The sequence below is a fragment of the Bos grunniens genome, chromosome 26, assembly GCF_055505025.1.
Source record: "Bos grunniens cultivar Pamir isolate PY7600 chromosome 26, Bosgru_T2T1.0, whole genome shotgun sequence".
In the NCBI taxonomy this organism is placed as follows: domain Eukaryota; kingdom Metazoa; phylum Chordata; class Mammalia; order Artiodactyla; family Bovidae; genus Bos; species Bos grunniens.
The window spans coordinates 27,017,816-27,042,447 of NC_141190.1; the positions used below are offsets into that span (position 1 = coordinate 27,017,816).

Sequence of the window (24,632 nt, forward strand, 5' to 3'; positions counted from 1 at the left end):
TTACCTGAGTTATACGTGGGGCTAAGGACTCCAATTGTATCTCTCTAGAAGTAGTCTTCAACCTGGGATAAAGGAAGAAAATACTAGAATTAATTTACTTGTATCTATTTTTATAAAAAAATTAAAAGGTACACTTTACTAATCTTTACTTTGCTAAATTTATTTGTATTTATTTTTATTAAAAAATAAAAAGTAAGCTTTAGTGATCTTTACATTGCCGCTTTTTTTTAAATTCATTAATTTTTTATTGAAGAATAATTGCTTTATACAATTTTCTGTTTTCCGTCAAACCTCAACATGAATCAGCCATAGGTATATATATATATCCCCTCACTTTTGAACCTCCCTCCCTTCTTCCTCCCCATCCCAACTAGGTTGAGTTTCCTAAGCCATATAGCAAATTCCCATTGACTACCTATTTTACATATGGTAATATAAGTTTCCATGTTACTGTTTCCATACATCTCACCCTGTCCTCCCCTCTCTCCATGTTCATAAGTCTATTCTCTATGTCTGTTTCTCCACTGTTGCCCTGTAAATAAATTCTTCAGTACCATTTTTCTAGACTCCGTATATATGTGTTAGAATATGGTATTTATCTTTCTATTTCTGACTCACTTCCTTCTGTATAATACGTTCTAGATTCATTCACCTCATTAGAACTGACCCAAATGCGTTCCTACATTGCTGTTTTGATTATTGTTGTTGTGGATACTCATCATATGCAAAGAGAGATGTCCTGATAGAGAAGATGACTTTTAAAAGTCAACGGGTGCACTAGCCCCAAGCATCCAGTATCGTGCATCGAACCTGGACTGGCAACTCGTTTCATACATGATATTATACATGAGGCTGGTGCACTGGGATGACCCAGAGGGATGGTATGGGGAGGGAGGAGGGAGGAGGGTTCAGGATGGGGAACACATGTATACCTGTGGCGGATTCATTTTGATATTTGGCAAAACTAATACAATTTGTAAAGTTTAAAAACAAAATAAAATTTAAAAATAAATAAATAAATAAAAAGTCAATGGGTTTAATACAGGCACCTTAAAATCCTTTTTTATTTTCCATGTTTTGCAACTTAATGAATCTATGCTTGTCCAGTTAAGACAATTAATAAAAATTCAGCTAATTTTACTAATGACAAGGAAATGTCTATATGACTTTAAAAATCTGTAGAAAGATATCATAGATTGAAAAAGTAATTCGTGATATAAGCACAGACAAGAAAATGTCAAATTCTTATACTTAGTGTGAGTCCCTCCTTTTTGTCCTTGGATCCACACTCTGTAAACCTTCACCTTATTCTCTACTATTCCAAATCAAAATTTTCTTTGATGCCCACTTCAAGTGTGATCTGGTCTATGAGATCTGAACTTTAATTACAGACTTCCATGGATTGACATCACCTTAGCTAAAATGATTCTCATGCCTTTGGCATTTAAAATAGTATGTGTCTTCTGGCTTCCTAGGTGGCGCTAGTGGTAAAGAGCCTGCCTGCCAATGTAGGAGACCTAAGAGACGCAGGTTTGATCTCTGGGTCAGGAAGATCCCCCAGAGGAGAGCAAGGCAATCCACTTCAGTATTCTTGCCTGGAGGATCCCATGAATCCTGGTGAAGAGCCTGGTGGGCTACAGTCCATAGATAGGGTTGCAAAGAGTCTGAAGCAACTTGGCACATATTCACAGTATCTTTTCCTTCCAACTGTACTATGGAGGATATGAGTTTTATGTTCTTCAATAGAGTTTTCTGTCCATAGAACTTTCTGGACTGAGGAAATATTTCAAATCTGCACTTTCCTATATGATGCCCACCGGCCATTGGTGGCTTATTGAGCACTTGAAAAATCACTAGTGCAATTGAGCTTTTATTACACTTATTATTAAACAATTTAAAAGTAACTATTAATATTCAACCGGAGAAGGCAATAGCACCCCACTCCAGTATTCTTGCCTGGAAAATCCCATGGACAGAGGAGCCTGGTGGGCTGCAGTCCATGGGGTCGCTAGGAGTCGGACACGACTAAGCGACTTCACTTTCATGCATTGGAGAAGGAAATGGCAACCCACTCCAGTGTTCTTGCGTGGAGAATCCCAGGGACGGGGGAGCCTGGTGGGCTGCCATCTCTGGGGTAGCACAGAGTCAGAAACGACTGAAGCGACTTAGCAGCAGCAGCAGCAGCAGCATTAATATTCAACATGGTCTCCTGAAGATAGTAGATGTTCATTTTTCCTCTTTTGCTCCAAAGGCCCTGATTGAAAGTCTGCTATCACTCATTAGTGAATTCATTTCCTTACTTGAAAGCTGCTTGTGACCAAATCGCTGAGCAGTTTAGAGATAAGGAATCTAAATTTGTGTCATAAATATTCTACCACATTCAGCTCTAAATTTTTCACTTTATAGATGATCTAGGGGGAAATGTTTAATTCTAAACTCTCTTTCACTCTTAATCCTGACCTCCCTTTTTCATACGTTGAACTTGCAAAAATGTTTCAATATCTACTTCATTAGAAATGTTTAATTAGAAATAAAAAAATGAAACAGCTACATATACACACACACACACACATTTAAACTCAGAATATGTATTTTTTTCTTATGAAAGCATGACTGAGTTCAGAAGAACTGTGCCTTTCTCAGGATAAGAATAATTGCTTCATTAGTATTCTCACACCAGTTGATTGTTATCAAAACAACAAGCTCATGTACCAGTGAAATTAGAAGATAGGAAGGACCCTAAACAAGAGAGGGTAAAAAGGAATTTGATATTTTAACAGTTTAATTTTTCAAAAGTAAAAATACAGATGCAGTAGTTTTATATAGAGGGTAGCATTTCTAGTATTTTAAAACATGCTCATGTATTTTAGGAGAAGGCAATGGCAACCCACTCCAGTACTCTTGCCTGGAAAATCCCATGGATGGAGGAGCCCGGTGGGCTGCAGTCCATGGGGTCGGTAAGAGTCGGATACAACGGACTGACTTCACTTTCACTTTTCACTTTCACGCATTGGAGAAGGAAATGGCAACCCACTCCAGTATTCTTACCTGGAGAATCCCAGGGATGGGGGAGCCTGGTGGGCTGCCGTCTAATGGGGTTGCACAGAGTCGGACACGACTGAAGTGACTTAGCAGCAGCAGCATGTATTTTAAGTGTACTAATTTATAAAAATTTAATACATTGTTCATGTATAATAAAACATAAAAATAATGCATTTATGCCTTACAATTTGATATTTTGACTACATATCAAAATACTATGAGTTTAGATCATCTGTTACTGTGCTTATGATTATTCTCTACTAATAATTAATAATTAGCCATGAAATTAAAAGATGCTTACTCCTTGGAAGGAAAGTTATGATCAACCTAGATAGCATATTGAAAAGCAGAGACATTACTTTGCCAACAAAGGTCCGTCTAGTCAAGGTTATGGTTTTTCCTGTGGTCATGTATGGATTTGAGAGTTGGACTATGAAGAAGGCTGAGTGCCGAAGAATTGATGCTTTTGAACTGTGGTGTTGGAGAAGACTCTTGAGAGTCCCTTGGACTGCAAGGAGATCCAACCAGTCCATTCTGAAGGAGATCAGCCCTGGGATTTCTTTGGAGGGAATGATGCTGAAGCTGAAACTCCAGTACTTTGACCACCTCATGCGAAGAGTTGACTCACTGGAAAAGACTCTGATGCTGGGAGGGATTGGGGGCAGGAGGAGAAGGGGACGACAGAGGATGAGATGGCTGGATGGCATCACCGACTCGATGGACGTGAGTTTGAGTGAATTCCGGGAGTTGGTGATGGACAGGGAGGCCTGGCATGCTGCGATTCATGGGGTGGCAAAGAGTCGGACATGACTGAGTGACTGAACTGAACTGAATAATAATTAATGTCTAATTCTAGACATTATTCCACTTATGATCTGATTTTAAATAATATCTTAGGCATGTGCCTCTGTAAAACTAAGTGAAGCTCACACACATGTTCACTACACATCTGAAGTTGGTCTTTAATCTGAGTGTATTTCTGAGGTATAAATGTCTATCATGGTTTTTCACATTATCATAGATTTACCATTTTCTTAACTCTTCACCCCAGTTTCAAGCCTAGCAAGTCTTCTAATTTTAATTCATTCCATTTGTCCTGAGAAGTTTTCCTACAATTGTGACTCACATTCAATCATTCCACCCAAAATTGTAAACTGTTTGACTTTCAATTGTCTGTCATCTTACCCTAATGACCATTCCCTTCATATGCAAGGGGGATTCAAAGGGGATCACAACCCAAGTGAAATTTTGTTGATGTGAGCTGGAACAGGGAAAAATAGAAGGACTTAGGGAGTCTGAGTACTGTTACCAGCCATGCCATTAACAAATTCATTCATCAGCTTATTTACTAGATGAACGTTTATAAAGTGCGTATTATGTACCAGGCGCAAGTAGGTATCTGTGGATGACGGTAAATGGAAAGACAGTTCCTGCTCTGTTGTTTGACACTGAGTAACATGTTTCACTTCTCTCAACTTTTGCTCTCTCATGTGTTACTTGAAAAGGGTGGGCGGTTCTCAAATGTCTTCTTTAGCGCTATATCACATGGATTACAGTTTCTCCTCTCCCCCTTAACTCAAAAACAGAAGACTATGCCTGTGCACCCACACCCTAAAACACATAACATTTTGAAGAGAAGAGAAGGTGAAGAGGAATGTGAACAACTGGGAAGTTTCCAGCACTGCTGTGCACCCTGCAAGAGTCCTCTGTCATCTCAAGAATACATGCAGCCATGGTAGTGACATTTCTCTTAATAACCTCATAAACATTTTTACTATCTTTTCTTGAAAACCTAGACATTATTAGGTCAAGTTAGAAAATAAGGAGAAGAGGAGAAAGAGGAGGAAAAGAAGAGGATGGCAGGAAAGCACCATATGCTGGGGAAATGGCCAGTGCTTTTTGGGAATAGGGCCACTTACCATGTATTGCTTTTCTGTAACCTTCCTGTGTATAATGTCTTCAAGTCCACACAGAAATAACTAAAACTACGCATCTTTTTTTTTTTTTTTTTAATCAGAGATACAACCTTCAATTTGTATTGTTGGAATATAAATGCGATTGAAAGTATAGGTTTCACAGAGGTCATTAAATGTATTTCTTCTTTGCTTAGGACACCACTAACAGACCAAGATTGCCTGTGCTGCAGTGTTAGGGATCACGGTCATAGACACATGTCTCAAGGGATCAAGTTCATGTTGTGAGATGTTAGGATATTGAGCAAGGTAGGTAATAAGGGCCAGAATTTCCCCGAAATAAGGGAAATATTGTGTAGCCATGTAGTCTACTTCCATTAAAAGGAAACTATAATAATTATACAATCATAAAACTTTAAAAAATGCAATGATAAAGATCTTTCCATGCCTAATTCATAATTGAAAGTGAAAGTGAAGTCACTTAGTCATGTCTGACTCTTTGCAACCCATGGACTGTAGCCTGCACGAGGCTTCTCCATCCATGGGATTTTCCAGGCAAGAGTACCAGAGTGGGATGCCATTTCCTTCTCCAACTGGTGCTATGTTCATGCAATGTTCAAAGTATTAATGGGCCTGCCATCTCCAAAGTGTGTGGTAAGTGAAGCCTGATGTGCAGATTGGGTCTTTAGTTAGCAGACTTGTGCCTTATAAGGCACTGTTTCATGATGGACATAATTTGGGGGAGGTAACTGAGTAGAGAGGGTTTTCAGCACACTTTGCTTTGGGCTGTGTTGTGCAGTTTCCCTTTGAAGTCGCCTTAAGAAAATCTTTGGTAAAGATGTACGTGATTTTTTCAAATATTTTAGAGTTGAAATGTGGCCATTTGTTTGTACCACTGTGCTGAGACCAAGGTATTTCCATGGTGAGAGCAAAAATGAGCCAGTTTTACTTCAATTACCCATTAACGTTGGTGAGGTGGAACTATGAGGTAGAAACTGCAGTACTGACTTTTAAGTCTAATACACAAAACCTACGAAATATCTTTCCTATTTCCCTCAGAACAGTAATGATTTCTGATCTGAAATTACATGCAACCAAATCGGAAGACTGATTTTATTATTACCATCTGTTCCTGGGATGTATTGGAGATTGCTTCTGTGCCCCAAATACAATGATTTCAAATCATTCCTGACCAGCTTACATCTTTTCTTTATCCCAGCCCATGGAGGGTTTGGGGGTATTAATTATTCTTTGGATATATGGAGTATTTCCTTTGTCTTGCTGTTAGTATTACTATTATTACTCATCTTAATAGCATGAAATAAAATAATATGAAAAGATAACAGTTACTAACACTTAATTTCAAAGGATAGCAAATCTGATTACATTTCAATTTCGGCAAAATAGCTTAAGTGTTTGATGTTATTCAACCTGTCAGAGGATCCCAAGCATACTTGACTTCTTTGCCATTTCAGACTCTCCTTCTCTGTTAAGGGCACCATTATTTTTGGCAGTGATATAGCTGGCTCACTGAAAATGGATTTTTGATTATTTTTGGAAGTGACTGGCTATATTGTCCTTTTCATCAAATGTCTTAACGGTCTGGAAAATTCTGACAGGCTCTTCATCAAAACTTCTGTATTAGGAAGACATGATACAGTCCATCCTAAAGGAAATCAGTCCTGGGTGTTCACTGGAAGGACTGATGTTGACGCTGAAACTCCAATATTTTGGCCACCTGATGTGAAGAGCTGCCTCATTTGAAAAGACCCTGATATTGGGAAAGATTGAAGGCAGGAGGAGAAGGGGACAACAGAGGATGAGACAGTTAGATGGCATCACCGACTCAATGGACATGAGTTTGGGTGAACTCCAGGAGTTGGTGATGGACAGGGAGGCCTAGCATGCTGCGGTTCATGGGGTCACAAAGAGTCAGACACAACTGAGTGACTGAACTGAACTGATACAGTGGAAAGTGACTTTTGGAATTGTGCAGACTTGAGTTCAAATTTTGATTTTAATTTAAAAATATCAGTCTAACTCTATCTTTTTAACTGTAAGAATCAAGGAATGTTGCTTAATTTCTGAGTCTTACTTTACTTGTCTACAAATACTACTATTTTAGAAGTATTAAGTAGATATACACGTCTAAATAGATATATCTCAAGAACACATGTACAATGCTTTTGTTCTAAGATCAAGTTTTAAAATTCCAAGTACTTCTTTCTGTTTACAGAAAATAAAATGCTGATTTAGTATTTATCTGATTTTTTCACAGTATCATTATAATGAAATTATCTCCTTTACAATGTGGATAGCATTTTTCTCTCAGTTAAGTAGACTTTGGCAGGATTCTTTTTCCTTTTGATAAAAAAATTAATTAAAAATTGTTATTTTCCCCAAAAAGAGATCACACCGATGTTTGATAATCCTATAATTTATGTCAGCCAATATCCTCTATCCTGAATTAGTGGTTGAACTACATTTTATTTTTATTTAACTAGAGTTGAAGTTGCCTACGGTTTTATGGGACTACTTTCCATAGCAAAATAAAAACATATATTCTCTAACTGTATGCATTGTACTTGAGACTCTGAGTATATGCTTAATCTTCCCATGGGACATTTATAATTGTGTTACTTATCTGATCCACAGCCTACATGTACTATGGTCAGTAAATGAGATGAGGTTACAAAGGTCTATTTCCCCTTTTTATGGGTTTTTAGTCCATACTAATCTGGGTCTGAATAACCAATCTCCCAATTTAGGATGAGTTAGGAAGAGCAAGCCAAGAGTTCAGCTATGAGGGTGAGAAAATGAAGACAGCTGATATGTTAAGATGGTAAGTAACTTCAGTGAAAAGCAAGGGCTGGAAGAAATAGCGAATTTAATAAATCCTCTGAGGCAAACAGTCTCATATTTACAATGGCTTTTATTTCATGCCTGCCTGCTAAGTCACTTCAGTCATATCCAACTCTTTGAGACCTTATGGAATGTAGCCCACCAGGCTCTTCTGTCTGTGGGATTCTCCAGGCAAGAATACTGGAGTGGGTTGCCCTGTCCTGCTCCAGGATATATTCCTGACCCAGGGGTTGAACCCGCATCCCTTATGTTTCCTGCATTGCAGGCAGATTCTTTACCATCAGAGCCACCAGGGAAGCCCCTTTTATTTCATAGATGTCTATAATTTTGGAGTGAGCCTTGTGGGAAAATTTAAAGAAATTTCACAGTTCACACAGATATTGAAACCAAGCAAGACCATGTGGGGCTTCTAGGCACAAAAGCCTTTCTGGACGCGTTTTCTTGTGAGCAGGAAACAGGCTTCCTTCAGCCTCCATACCATCCTTGAGTTCCAAGGGTCAGGTGATTCAAGCAGTTGCTAATTAGGGAAGAAAAGGGCAGCAAAGACAGGGAGGAATAGTCAAGAAACAATAGGGCAGGCTTGGGGCAGGGTCCTGGTTCCCTCACAAGGGATACACACAACAATATCTTTGAGTTGTTTTGCAGAAGCTAAAACCCCAACCAGGCATTAATGGTATGCTGCCCACAAGCATGTAGACCCAAGACTTGTTAAAATCAGAAGGTTGATAATGCTCACTCCCACTTACCTCACCATCAATCAAGCAGAAGCCCACAAGCTGATCATGCCCTCTTTGAACCATTACTGTAAAATTCCTCACTACTCACTCCAGGTCAGGACACACAGTTTTGAAGACATGAGCCCACCATGGCCCCTTTGCCTGGCAAGTAATATTGCTACTCTTTTCTACTTTGTCTCCGAGATCTAATTCACTATTAAGGCACAGAGGGAGCATTCGGCTTTAATATTATGGGAACTCTGCAAGAAAGTCCCTCCCAACTCTTCATGATATTTACCCAAGCCAGCGTTATTTTAGAGTATACTCAGTACACATAGCTACAGATCTCTGCTCTTAGAAAAGCCACTTGACCACCATTTCACCTACATATGAGGAGAAACCACTAACTGATTTGAAGGAGAAGCCACAACACAATCCACCCAAGATTATAGTGATGCCATCTCTCTTCAAAACACAAGGTACAAAAATGTAGCTCAGTGAGTGAGTCTTTTTTCACAGGAGTCAGCTAAAACAGGTTTCCTATACCTTTGGAGTAAAGATGACAATTGATGTAGCTCAGGTATAAGACAGGTAACCGGGGTGCCTCAGATCATTCTGGGGCATAATCTTAAAGTCCACAAAAGATATGTCAATCAGATCTTCAATTCTGGTTTACCTAGAAACAATGAATTCCTTATTTAGAATGCTGCTCAAGCTGCTTCCTCTCTTTTACAATAATCTATAATCAAATCTTTTACATGTTTATGCTTCTGAAACACTTTGTGTCTACATAGAGTCAAGTGTAGCAATTAGGTCTCTTGCTTTTCGAGGGCTTAAGGGAGACAGTTTTAAAAAGTGAAAAATCAAACATAAAAATACAGTTTTATGTCTGCTTTAAGAAGACAACAGTGTTCCTTTTGCAATTACAGAAATTAAAACTTAATGAAATCTGTGTCGCTATAGAGAGAGGCCGGAGAAGGCAATGGCACCCCACTCCAGTACTCTTGCCTGGAAAACCCCTTGGATGGAGGAGCCTGGTAGGCTGCAGTCCATGGGGTGGCTGAGGGTCGGACACAACTGAGTGACTCCACTTTCACTTTTCACTTTCATGCATTGGAGAAGGAAATGGCAACCCACTCCAGTGTTCTTGCCTGGAGAATCCCAGGGATGGAGGAGCCTGGTGGGCTGCCGTCTATGGGGTTGCACAGAGTTGGACATGACTGAAGTGACTTAGCAGCAGCAGAGAGAGAGGCAGAGTTTTCATTTCTCTCTAGTAGATGGTAGATGATCGTATCATAATCTGGAGGAAAGTAGAGTTATTCTGCGGTTTAGATAAATTGGAATAATAAAATAATCTTGTTAGAAGGTAAAGAGCAAGAGAAGAACGTTTGCTTGCAGTTTAATAATGCTATGATAAACCTGCAAGCCTCAAGAAAGCACAGATATTTGTCTTGTGAAGAAATAGACTCTGGGCTTCAAAATCACATTAACACCATACTCAGGGCATCACTTGTACTACCATTCTTGTGATGCTTTAATTTTTAATTGGTTGACAATTCTTTGCACCAAAAAATAAATTATTCCTATTAAGAAGCAAGACACAAAGGTAATTTTCCATCTGCCAAAGAGTAGTATTTAATTACCACAGACATTTAAAATTCCAAAAATTGACTGTATTGATATACTTGGGCTTGTTAGGATCAAAGACACTGATAGACCATATGTGCACTTTGGAGTCTCTATACCTGGCTCTGAATTATACCTCTCCCCTATTCCAGCCATTAATTAATGACTTCACCATGGAAACTGTGCTCTTACAGCCCAAAAATAGTTTAATTGATTCTAAGAATACCTATTGGAGAAGAAAATGGCAACCCACTCCAGTATTCTTGCTTGGGAAATCCCATGTACAGAAGAGCCTGGACTGTAGTCCATGAGGTCACAAAGAGTTGGAGATGACTGAGCACACATACATCCACATGAATATAGACTAGAGATACTTATAACTGAATATATAGGGAAAGTCTTTACCTGGGAAAACAATGATTACAGTTTTTAAATTTTTTTAAGCTCCCAGGAAAAAGAACAAAATGCAAGCTTTCTTGCTATTTTATACAAATGACAATAAATCCTGAAAAGATTCTATTTATGATAAGTTTTGGAGAAAGAGAATTCATTTGAGGAATGGCCAGGGAGCTGCAATAGAAACTAGAAGAAAGAAGAATAAGAGAAGCAGAAACTGAACAAATTCATTTTCAAAAAAGAGGTAAAGGGAGAAGAACAATAAGAGAATAACAATATTGGCAAAGCTAAAAAATAGTTTTTACAAACATTAAAAGATGATCTATGAGCTGCAACAATAACATATATTCATCTAAATTCCTGGGAGTTTTTCCAAGCTACTCTAAAATTCAGAATTTGTGAAATTTTGCTCATTAGTTTTTTTTGTTTGTTTTTCATACGTAATTAATAATGAAAACAATATATTATTGTTATTTTAAATCTCAAAATGAATGCAGAATTAGCTCTCCAAAAATAGATTTGATTGCCTCACATTAGACAAACTGGCAGTTATTATTTTGAAGAGCTACATATCTCCTTTTACTGACTGTTTTCTTATAGAAAAAATACTTAAATTTATGATATAATATTAATTTGGATTTTTTGCCACCAGGTGCTTCAAGTACAAAAAGAAAACCAGTGTCCAATGCTGCCTTGAGAATTACAGAATAAAAACATGCGATGTTAGTTTAAAAGGAATCTTGGCCACATATGTTTTATAGTTGAGGTTACAGAGGCCTAAAAGTGAAACTGTCTTCCAGTGTGGATGCTTAGGAAAAAAGAGAGTAGCAAAATAATTGCTAATCAAATTCAGGAAAACAAATTTGAATCAAAGACAAAGCTGAGAACAAAAGAAAACGTTGTCAGAATTATTAACACAATCAGCCTTTAGAAGAGAGAACCGTATCTATGCAAATACATGTTTGAGTAGGGTTGGTGGGCATTATAGACTGAGTGGAAACATTAGCTTCTCTGTGTGGCTCTGAGCAGAAATAAAAGACAGATTTTTCTCCATAAATGTAGAAAAGATTTGAATAATCTATGCTATTTTACCCCTATAGTCTTGCTTATTATTAAGCTTCCTGGCAAATCAAATTCTTTCATTTGTAGTAGCTATAATCATACGAAGTATTGGTTTCATTTAGACTCATCTCACCTCTCCCAGTGGGAAGTACCCTGTCATTTTCACTAGACAAAAGTAACATTTGCTAACATGAATGAGGAATCAAAGATGCTCAATTACTAAGCTGATCTTTGTCATCCAGGGTATCTGAGAATCCTATCTACCTTGTCCAGAATTTTGTCCTGATTTGGAAAAATATGCATTGTGAACATTTCCATAATGTCCTTTTAGGTAATCTGCACACTAATAGTTACTGAGACCTGTGATAACCTTCATTTTGTCTGTTATCAGAAGTTATACCTTCTCCTCCCCAGGCTATTAATCTTCATGAGAACTTAGAAATTCTGAATAGTATCCAAACTTGAAAACAGACTACTGATTTTAAAAGAAGTTTCATTTCCAGTTTATTTTGACATTTCCATTTCAATCCTGTTTTCTAAATGTCTCTATGGGAAGCTTAAGGAAAGCACTTTCAGAATCAAGCCAGAAAGTTTGGACAGACCCATACAGGTTTGAACCACATGTATAATAATGTTGTAAAGATAAAAAGGAAGGAGGGAAAAGAACATGTCTGGGTATAATATATCTCCAGGTGGGACTTGTTAACTCCATTTCAGTAGGTAAAGACCTGTTAAGTCATTTAAGTGACTTGTTTGCAACCTTATAAATTTGAACATGAACTAGACATCATACCCTCCAAAAAGCTATCCCAAATATTTTACCCTGCAAGTTTTAAACCTGACTGGGCAATTCTATTGTTACTTGCTTTTTTTAAATGATAATAATAATGGTAATAAAATAATTATAATAGAAAAGAAAGGAGTTCATCTTTCAGGACTTACTCTGTGATGAACTCTATAACGAAGACATTTTTATCCATCATTCTATTTCTTCCTCAAAACGCAGTACACAAGTTGGAGTTTTCAATCAATTTACACATGAGGAAGCTGGGGTGATGAGATGTTAAATAATATACCTGAGATTACAAAACTACTAACTGAATTTGGAATTCATACACCAACAATTCTAGTCCAGAGCACATCCTTTTATTTTGTCCTTCTGCTCACTGCATTACATACACTTCAAAAGCAGAACCTTCCTCCTTTTTACTTTGTATTATTCAGAACCTGCAAAATTACTGGTCTATCAGTTCAGTTCAGTACAGTAGCTAAGAAAGTAGATTAGATTGGAAAATAGATTAGAGGAGCTAGAAGTAGACAGGAAGAGGAATAAATGGAGTTATTGCTTAATGATTAGAAAGTGTCTGTTTAAGGTTATGAAAAGTAGAAATGGCCACAGAGTACTATGAATGCAGTTCTGTTTAGTTCAGTCACAGTCGTGTCCAACTCTTTGTGGCCCTGTGGACTACAGCATGCAAGGCTTCCCTGTCCACAACCAACTCCCGGAGCACACTCAAACTCATGTCCATTGTGTTGGTGATGCCATCCAACCATCTCATCCACTATTGTTCCCTTCTTCTCCTGCCTCCAGTCTTTCCCAGCATCAGGGACTTTTCAAATCAGTCAGTTCTTTGCATCAGGTGGCCAAAGTATTTGGAGTTTCAGCTTCAGCATCAGTCCTTCCAATGAATATTTGGGACTAATTTCCTTTAGGATGTACTGGTTGGATCTTCTTGCTGTTCAAGTGACTCTAAAGAGTCTTCTCCAACACCACAGTTCAAAAGCATCAATTCTTGGGCATTCAGCTTTCTTTATAGTCCAACTCTCACATCCATACATGACTGCTGGAAAAACCATAGCTTTGACTAGATGGATCTTTTTTGGCAAAGTAATGTCTCTGCTTTTTAATATGCTCTGTAGGTTGGTCATAACTTTTTTTTCCCAAGGAGCAAGCGTCTTTTAATTTCATGGCTGCAGTGATCATGGAGCCCAAAAAGATAAAATCTCTCACTGTTTCCATTGTTTTGCCATCTATTTGCCATGAAGTGATGGGACCAGATGCCATGATCTTAGCTTTCTGAATGTTGAGTTTTAAGCCAACTTTTTCCACTCTCCTCTTGCATTTTCATCAAGAGGCTCTTCAGTTCTTCACTTACTGCCATAAGGGTGGTGTCATCTGCATATCTGAGGTTATTGATATTTCTCCCATGAGCCTTGTATCCAGCCTGTGCTTCATCCAGTCCAGCATTTCTCCTGATGTACTCTGCATATAACTTAAATAAGCAGGATGACAATATACAGCCATGATGTACTCCTTTCCCAATTTGGAAACAATCTGTTGTTTCATGTCCAGTTCTAACTGTTGCTTCTTGAACTGCAAAGAGATTTCTCAGGAGGCAGGTCAGGTGGTCTGGTATTCCCATCACTTTTAGGAATTTTCCACAGTTTGTTATGATCCACACAGTCGAAGGCTTTGACATGGTCAATAAAGCAGAAGTAGATGTTTTTCTGGAACTTTCTCATTTTTTCAATGATACAGAGGATGTTGGAAACTGATGTCGATCTCTGGTTTCTCTGCCTTTTCTAAACCTAGCTTGAACTTCTGGAACTTCACGGTTCATATACTGTTGAAGCCTACCTTGGAGAATTTTGAGCATGACTTTGCTAGTGTGTGAGATGAGTGCAATTGTGCAGTACTTTGAGCATTCTTTGTCATTGCCTGTCTTTGGGATTGGAATGAGAACTGATCTTTCCAGCTTTGTGGCCACTGCTGAGTTTTCCAAATTTTCTGGTGTATTGGTAGAGCACTTTCACAGCATCATCTGTTAGCTCAACTGGAATCCAATCACCTCCACTAGCTTTGTTGGTAGTGATGCTTCCTAAGGCCCACTGGACTTTGGATTCCAGGATATCTGGCTCTAAGTGAGTGATCACACCATCATGATTATCTGAGTCATGAAGATCTTTTTTGTATAGTTCTTCTGTGTATTCTTGCCATCTCTTCTTAATATCTTCTGCTTCTGTTAGGCCCATACCATTTCTATCCTTTATTGTGCCCATCTTTGCATGAAATATTCCCTTGGTATCTCTAACTTTCTTGAAGAGATCTCTAGTCTTTCCCATTCTATTGTTTTCCTCTATTTCTTTCCATTAGTCACTGAGGAAGGCTTTCTTATCTCTCCTTGTTATTCCTTGGAATTCTCCATTCAAATGGGTATATCATTCCTTTTCTCCTTTGCCTTTTGCTTCTCTTCTTTTCACAGCTATTTGTAAGGCCTCCTCCAAAAAGACAACCATTTTGCCTTTTTGGATTTCTTTTTCTTGGGGATGGTCTTAATCCCTGTCTCCTGTACAATGCACGAACCTCTGTCAATAGTTCATCAGGCACTCTATCAGATCTAATCCCTTGAATCTATTTGTCACTTCCACTGTGTAATTGTAAGGGGTTTGATTTAGGTCATACCTGAACAATTTAATGGTTTTACGTACTTCTTTCAATTTAAGTCTGAATTTGGCAATAAGAAGTTTATGATCTGAACCACAGTCAGCTCCCCATCTTGTTTTTGCTGACTATAGAGCTTCTCCATCTTTGGGTGCAAAGAATATAATCAGCTGATTTTGGTGTTGACCATCTGGTGATGTCCATGTGTAGAGTCTTCTCCTGTGTTGTCGGAAGAGGGTGTTTGCTATGACCAGTGTGTTCTCTTGGCAAAACTCTATTAGCCTTTTCCCTGCTTCATTTTGTACTCCAAGGACAAATTTGCCTGTTTCTCCAGGTATTTCTTGACTTCCTACTTTTGCATTTCAGTCTCCTATAATGAAAAGGTCATCTTTTTTGGATGTTAATCCTAGAAGGGCTTGTAGGTCTTCATGGAACTGTTAAACTTCACCTTCTTCAGCATTACTTCTCAGGGCATAGACTTGGATTATTGTGATATTGAATGGTTTGCCTTGGAAACAAATAGAGATCATTCTGTCATTTTTGAGACTGCATCCAAATACTGCATTTCAGGCACTTTTGTTGACTATGATGGCTACATTTCTTCTAATGGATTCTTGCCCACGGTAGTAGACATAATGGTCATCTGAGTTAAATTTACCCATTCCAGTCCATTTTAGTTCACTGATTCTGAAAATGTCGATGTTCACTCTTCCCATCCCCTGTTTGACTACTTCCAATTTGCCTTGATTCATGGACCAGGTTCTTCATTTTAGGTTCCTATTCAATATTGCTCTTGAAAGTATCGGACTTTACTTTCATCACCAGTCACATCTACAACTGGGTATTGTTTTTGCTTTGGCTCCATCTCTTCATTTTTTCTGGAGTTATTTCTCCAGTGATATCCAGTATCATATGGGGCACTTACAGACCTGGGGATTTCATCTTTCAGTGTCCTATATTTTTGCCTTTTCATACTGTTCATGGGGTTCTCATGGCAAGAATACTGAAGTGGCTTACCATTCCCTTCTCCAGTGGACCACGTTTTGTCTGAACTTTCCACCATGACCCATCTTTACTGGGCTATTATCATATGCTTAATAAATGGTTGTTTTCCATATCATACATCTCCTAAAACACAAGTTTTAAAGTATAATTTCAAAAGGGTAAAGCTATATTTATGTATTTAAGTATAAGTAGTTGAAGCTAGAACACTTGGGAAAAGTGATACTTTTGTGTCTGCCTATATTTGAATCTTTTCCTTTCTGTGTCACATTAGGGAGTACTTTAAGAAACTGAATTTTAGATAATAATTAAAAGGACAGAAATCCAAGAATGATTGCTCCATATGCAGGAATTTAGATAGAAAGATTTAGAGAAGGATTGTGATGGAGGGGAAAGTATCATGGGGAAAAAATGACACTTTTAGAAAATATGAAGCAGGTGGCTTCTTTTCCTATTGCTTTTTATATGAAATATGTATGTTCTAAAATATGAAGTAACTCACAAAAGGTTTTAAATAGTCCAAGATATTAAACATTTAATGATAGAGAATTGCTAACCTAAGCAATAATCTAAAACCAAAGAGAATGGTTCTTTTCACCTCCAAGGATTTGGAATTAGGGAGATCTGAACCCTATAGGAAAGTAATGATGTTCACATTTTGTGCATATATTTTTATAGATATCCTTAAGGCATAAGAATTTATTTTTTTCACCAGAGGGAAAAAAAAGACCTAAACAGATATTTATCCAAAGAAGACATACAGATGGCTAACAAGTACATGAAAAAATCCTCAACATTACTCATTATTATAGAAATGCAAATCAAAACTACAATGAGATACCACTTCACACTGGTCAAAATGGCCATCATCAAAATGTCTACAAACAGTAAATGCTGGAGAGGGTGTGGAGAACAGGGAATGCTCTTGCACAGTTGGTGGGAATGTAAATTGATACAGCCACTATGGAGGACAGTATGGAGATTCCTTTAAAAAACTAGGAATAAAACCACCACATGACCAAGCAATCCCACTCCTAGGCATTCACCCTGAGGAAACCAAAATTGAAAAAGACACGTATCCCATTGTTCATTGCAGTACTATTTATAATAGCTATAACATGGGAGCAATCTAGATGTACATTGACAGATGAATGGATCAAGAAGTTCTGGTACATGTACACATTGGAGCATTGCTAAGTCACTTCAATCGTGTCCGACTCTGTGTGACCCCATAGACGGCAGCCCACCAGGATCCCCCATCCCAGGGATTCTCCGGGCAAGAACACTGGAGTGGGTTGCCATTTCCTTCTCCAATGCATGAAAGTGAAAAGTGAAAGTGAAGTCGCTCAGTCGTGTCTGACCCTCAGTGACCCCATGGACTGCAGCCTACCAGGTTCCTCCATCCATGGGATTTTCCAGGCAAGAGTACTGGAGTGGGGTGCCATTGCCTTCTCCAACATTGGAGTATTATTCAGCCATAAAAAAGGAATGCATTTGAGTCAGTTCTGATGAGGTGGATGAACCTAGAACCTATTATACAGGGTGAAGTGAGTCAGAAAGATAAATATCATATTCTAATACATATATACAGAATCTAGAAAAATGGTCCTGAAGAATTTATTTATAGGGCAGCAATGGAGAAATAGACATAGAGAATAGACTTATGGACATGGGGAGAGAGGAGGTGAGGGTGAGATGTATGGAATGAGTAACATGGAAACTTACAATACCATCTGTAAAATAGATAGCCAATGGGAATTTGCTGCGTGGCTCAGGAAACTCAAACAGTGGCTCTGTATCATTCTTAAGGAGTGGGACGGGACAGGAGATGGGAGGGAGGTTCAAAAGGGAGGGGATATATATACATATATACACACACAAACACACATACATACTTATGACTGATTCATATTGAGGTTTGACTGAAAACAAAATTCTGTAAAGCAATTATCCTTCAATAAAAAATAAATTATAAAGAAAGAAAGAACTTATTCTTTCACCAGAGACTGAAATTAATATTTTAAAGCTGAATTAGATCTTCTTACCAAAGACAGAAGACCCCAAGGAAAACACTGTCAGGAGAAGGGCATAAAAATACCAAGATACTGCCTAAAAATGTACCTTAAAAGAAGTATGGAAAGCTTCAAATAGGGGGAAAAAGATACTACCAACTTTTTCCTAAGAAAACATAATAGAAATTCCTGTCCATGTCCTTCTTCCTGAAGTGAATATTTAAAATCTAGATACAGTATATCCCTTTGGAGATAGACTATCAAACCACTTGGGAGTCTTTATAAAATCAAACAAACCAGAAGAATAATTTAAAAGGTGGTCTTCCCCTGCAACCTAAGTTAGTCTTCCCAGGTCTCTGACTAATTCTCTAGTCTACCAAAAACTCCTCTTCCCAAATCCACCCTGTAGATAGCTCCTGAATGGTGTTTTAATATTTAAGGACCATTTCAGAAATAGCTGCAGATAGAAAATCTGCATCTAAAAATATTTCTCTTGTTTAAAGTTGATAATACTGAAAGTAACATGACTCTTTTTTAAGCTCTTTTTATTGACATCTTTGTGTTTAGCTATCTGAGCTAGTGCTACATCTGTAAACAGTCGAACCAAATTATGACCCAAGGGTCCTATCTGACCTGATGCTGTGTGGTGCTTAGTCACTCAGTCATGTCGGAGTCTTTATAATCCCATGACTGCAGCCCTCCAGGCTCCTCTGTCCATGGGGATTCTCCAGGCAAGAATACTGGAGTTGGTTGCCATGCCCTTCTCCAAGGGATCTTCCCATCCCAGGGATCGAACCCAGCTTTCCCACATTTCAGGTGGATTCTTTACCATCTGAGCCACCAGGGAATCCCTGGTGACTACTTTTTCATGACCCATGAGCTAAGGATGGTTTTTACACTTTAAATAGTTGAAAAACATTCAAAAGAAGAATGGTATTTAACAACATGTAAACATGATGGAAAATTCAAGTGTCAGTGTACCTAAACAAAGTACTGCTGGAATACAGCCAGGCATATTCATATACATATCATCCATGGGTGCTCTCATCCCATTACAGCCAAGTAGCTGTAACAGAGAGTGTAAGGTTCAAGAAACCTAGAATGTTTACTTTCTGACCCATTACAGAAAAAGTTTGCAGCCCCTCTACAACAATTGTGTTTTTCTGAGACAGAGCTCATTTCTAATATTATCTTCTATTCTGAATATATGTCCTCATTGTTTGGCAAAACATGTGTTAACTATAAATCTCCATCGGAGTAGTATAAAATCACTTGCTTCTCAAAATAATTGAGTTCATGGTATTCAATGGGCACTTGGAATAGGAATTTCCTATTCATCAAGTCCTGGTTTCTCATTCAAAACCTAGTGAAGAATGCAATTGTGATCCACACTTACTTAACACTGTATGACCAGAGAATTTTTTTTATAGTAAATACCCTTTTTATTTATAGTAAAACACCCTTAAGGATGATGCATGAGTCTATTTCTTCAATAACTTTTTACCTGGTATGAATCAGCCAGCTACGCTTGGGAAGTTTTACAGGTTCTTCAAGTGTATCGCTTTGGTAATCCACAAAAGGATGAGATTCAATCCCCACTCTCAAAGCACGATCAACATACAGAATAACACCAACTAAGGTGGAAGTCACAGCATGTGTTTGGGGAATAGATTGGTTCTGGAGTATCCATATCAGTATGGGAATTCTTTACAGGTTGTTGATAAAATAAGGGAAGTAAGTACATAATTGTTAGTGTTTTATAAGTCAAGTTGATCAAAGTCAATTAGTTATTACAAATTTGTCATCTTTGATTTTTTTTTAGTTAAAAGTCTTTCTTTTATGAAATAATATTGACAAAATTATAGAAAATGGCATTCTTATATGCTTTCACTGTACATATTAATTTTGTTATAATATATAGTAATGGCATTTTCACAGCCTCAAATAATCAAAATCAGTCGATGCAGGCTCTCAGTCATGTCTGACTCTTTGTGACCCCATGGACCACAGCACTCCATGCTTCCCTGTCCATCACCAACTCCCGGAGCTTACTCAAACTCATGTCCATCACACTGGTGATGCCATCCAACCATATCATCCTCTGCCATCCCCTTCTCTTCTCACCTTCAATATTTCTCAGCATCAGGGTCTTTTCCAGTGAGTCAGCTCTTTGCATCAGGTGGCCAACGTATTGGAGTTTCAGCTTCAGCATCAGTCCTCCCAATGAACATCCAGTACTGATTTCCTTGAGGATGGACTGGTTGAATCTCCTTGCTGTCCAAAGGACTCTTAAGAGTCTTCTCCAACACCACAGTTTAAAAGCATCAATTCTTCCGCATTCAGCTTTCTTTATAGTCCAACTTTCACATCCATACATGACTATTGGAAAAACCATAGCTTTGACTAGACAGACCTTTGTTTGTCAAGTAATGTCTTTCCTTTCTAATAATAACAATGATAATATAAAAATCCATGAAATCCCCAAATCTGGAAACTACTGATCTGGATGGTAAAATATAGAGTTCATGTTTTGGACTCTGTGAGGTGAGGGTGGTATATTCAAATTATTCAGAATCATGACAGCCAATTGGACAACTTCAAATTTAATTTATGAGTCAAAAGGGGAGCCATTAACAATTTTTGAGCTAGAGAATGACATAATTAGAACTGTGCTCTAGGAAGATTAATTTGGCAGCAAGAAGGACTGACTGAGGAAGAGACTGGAAGCAGGGAGACTAGGAGAAGATTGCTATTGTCTAAATGAGATGTAATGATATTCTAAAACTGACAGTAACCATGGGAATAGAAAGGAAAGAACAGATGGAGGACACATGTGGAGTCAGACTTGACAGGACCGTGTGACTAACTGGATAGAAGAGATGAAGGAACAGAAAGTCAAAGAAGATATTATGGCTTAGTACTAGGAAGGGCTTCCCTTGTAGCTCAGCTGGTAAGGAATCTACCTGCTATGTGAGAGACCTGGGTTTGATCCCTGGGTTGGAAAGATCCCCTGGAGAAAGGAAAGGCTACCCACTCCAGTATTCTGGCCTGGAGAATTCCATTGACTGTATAGTCCATGGGGTTGCAAAGAGTCGGATACTAGGCAAGTGTATAGACTTGGGTGCCACCATCAGAAACAGCAAATGGTAAAGAAAAAACAGATTTGGGATGGTTGCAAATGCAATATTAATTCCATAATGAAGAACAACAGTTAATCTACATTAAAGAGTATGGCCACTGAAGATACGAATCTAACTCTGGAAATGTAGTACTGGTATGACCTCTTCATTACAATGCTTAGAGATATGCCTGCCTAGGACCTGTTGGAACAGCAGCCTATGGTACTGTGCTTTCAGAGGACCATAAGTTAAGGACATGGTATGCAATACAATTTTAAGTGAACCAGTACAACAACGGCTATCCTTTCTTCAATGACAAAGTACCTCGGGGAAATGTAGATCATAAAAGTCTAGCGTTCTTGCAGATTCCTTAGATTACAGACAGGAAAATGATTCCTCAAATTCCTGCAAGAAATCTGTATTTTCTATGTACATGCTGCCTGGATCCATTAGTCACTCATTTGACTCAGGTAAACAGCCAGCATGCTGCAATGTAAAATTATCACTCCAACTGCCTTAGTTCCCAGCAGCTAGGACCATGGATCATAAATAATTCCAACAATTCTAAACTTCAAGAATGTAATGAATTATGAGCTTTTCATCAGAAGACATGAGGATCAATAGAAGCAGAGGGTTTCTAGATAAGCACATTCCATAATTACTGCTTAGAACTGAATAAATCAATTTAATACCACACTTCAGAAAAGTTTTCAAAACGTATTTTCTCCCAGATTTATTAGAGTAATGGTGTGTTGGTTCATGGTTCCATCCCATCTCCTTCTTAATATAACCTTTTAAGGAAATTTAATTTCTACTTCAAAAGGAGTTACATAAAACATCAATTCTCTATAACTGGATTTGACACATTTATGTTTTATTTTTTCCTCCTGGAGGAGATGAATCAATCATTCAGTTACTTCACAATTTATCTTATTTTTTTCAGTTTGCCAGCAATCTAAATGTATCAGACTTTTCTTTAGCAATTAGATAAAAAATAGGTATTTAAATATTCTTTGCTTGAAATCTAATAATCCAGGTAATGAGGCTGAAATAGACTGCATGATGCATACCAAACTGGTCACTTCTTTCAAATTTAATAAACTTTTTGCAGAATAATTAAAAACGAACAGTTGATCTCTTTAACAGTCTACAAAACTGTAAATAATTGAGTACTTTAATGCTCAGTGACTAACTATAAAAAATTCATTTGGGTTATTATTTTTCTTATAAGAAGTACATTAAAGATTAACATGAGCCATAATACAAATGTATATATTTGTTTTGTGGTGTGTGTCTGTATTGTAATATAGATATATATATTTTAAAATTCACTGGTCTTCTAAAGAACTGTTTATAGCAATTAAAAGAGGATTGTTTTACAGCCAAACACTGCAAATGCTGCAAAAATGAAATAACTGATGATGTTTCTGAAAATGCAAAAACAATCTTGATAAAAACAAATGTCTTCTATATCTAAGGTTTTCTTACTGTTTTTGTCAAATAAGCATTGCATTAATGAGTTCTAAGTATCTATGAGTTCTGTTAAGCATTCCATAAGAAAATGAGAGATCTCTGAAAGGGAAAAATATCTAGGTAAATATCAGGAAACTTCTGCAGAAGGAAGTGTTCAGTCACTAACTCATGTCTGACTCTTTGCAACCTCATGGACTGCATCACGCCAGGCTTCCCTGTCCTTCACTATCTCCTGGAGTTTGCTCAAACTCATGTCCATTGTGTCAATGATGCCATCCAACCATCTAGTCCTCTGTCGTCCCTTTCTCCTCCTGCCTTCAATCTTTCCCAGAATCAAGGACTTCTCCAGAAGGAAGATAAGATGTTAAAACAAGTTATCAATAATGCCCATTGTAATTCTTTTGTTATCGAATTAGGAATTAATGACCTATAAGCCTAAGAAGATCCAGAACTGGGTGAAAGGGAAAATAATAGACTTTGGTGGTCATGCAAACTTCTTCTCACCCAAGGATTGAAAGGGAAGGGGAGGAAAGGTACAAAAGGAGAGAAAGGGTTAGGAAGTCTTTGCTTTCCCAATTAAAAAGGCCCCACAGTGGGCTGCAGTCCACAGGGTCGCAAAGAGTAGGACACGACTGAAGTGACTGAGCGCACACTCACAGTGGCACATCCTTCCTGACCTAAGATCCTAAAGACACATCATAATTCAAATCCAGGAAAAATCAACATAAATTCGAAAATTAATGGTAGATTTTTTTTGGGGGGGATAGTCAATAATAGTTATAGAAGCAACAGTTTTAGAATTCATTTTCAATTGGGCAAGGATAGTTTTATAATGAGATGTCAAAAAGAATGTAGAGATTGTTACAACCCTTTATGTCATGACATTTTTCATTCCTGGCATTGTGGAAACCAATTTCTTAAAAATTTTCAACTCTTTGAAAATTCTCAATTTCTTTAAAATTCTGACAAGCAATTATTTGAGACAATAATTTTATTCTTTAATTATTGAGGCTTTCAAAATTCTTATCTTTTGTTTAAATCATATGCTTAATAAAATAGGACCCTGAAAATGAAATGGTGATTCTTCATCCTTTATGAAATATTTCTAAGAAATGAAGTGAAGTAAAAGTCACTCAGTCATGTCCAAGTCTTTGCAACCTCATAGAGTGTAGCCCCCCAGACTCCTCAGTCTGTGGAATTCTCCAGACCAGAAACTGGAGTGGTTAGCTGTTCCCTGCTCCAGGGGATCTTCCCAATCCAGGGACTGAACCCAGGTCTCCTGCACTGCAGGAGGATTCTTTACCATCTGAGCCACCAGGGAAGCCCACTCTAATAAACAGAGAATGTGATGTCAAGAATAGGTCTTTGAACAAACAAAGATACAGAATGAGACTGTGGTATAAACTTTGGAACTATTAGCCAGCATTGTAAATTGTTGCTTGGTTTAAAAAGACAGGCTGGAGTTTTGTCCCTGAGGACCTGGCTGGCAGAAGGGACTGGAGAGCTGTGGTTATCTACCAGGGAGGTCGTGCTCCCCACAAGCAGTTGCAGGCATCCCTGACCATGTCCTTTTCCCTGGGGATCCTGAGCTTGGCAACTGGAAAGTTTTCAAAGCCTCAGCAGAGCCTTCAGCCTCAGAGAAGATCAGCAAAGACAGTGGAGTGTCCTTTGGTTGTCTAAATACCGCTTTGGGGTGGGAAAGTACTCACTGGAGGACAGAGTATAGAGATCTAGCAAAGTTAAGATATTTTTGACAAAACGCTCTCAGCCTCTTGTTGAGATCAAGCTTTGGGCCTTCAGAGTAGAAGCACTGACTCCAAGACCTTAGACTACCAGAGAACTAACCCTAGAGAAAATCAAATAGTGAGAACGCACACAAAGGAAACCACTTGAATTCAAGACCCAGCATCACCCAACCACTAGTAGCACCCTGTGCAGGAAGCCTCATCTAAACAACAAACAAAACA

General features: G+C 38.1%; 1 long non-coding RNA gene across 6 annotated transcripts in view; it reads right to left on the reverse strand.

Annotated features, from left to right (window-relative positions):
• LOC147344293 (uncharacterized) overlaps positions 1 to 24,632 on the reverse strand; it is a 416,497-nt gene that overhangs the window by 190,701 nt on the left and 201,164 nt on the right. For all 6 annotated transcript variants that reach the window (XR_015155382.1, XR_015155379.1, XR_015155380.1 and 3 more), the window contains exon 3: positions 5 to 62. This is a non-coding gene — a long non-coding RNA (uncharacterized LOC147344293). The remainder of the gene's footprint in view (positions 1 to 4; positions 63 to 24,632) is intronic.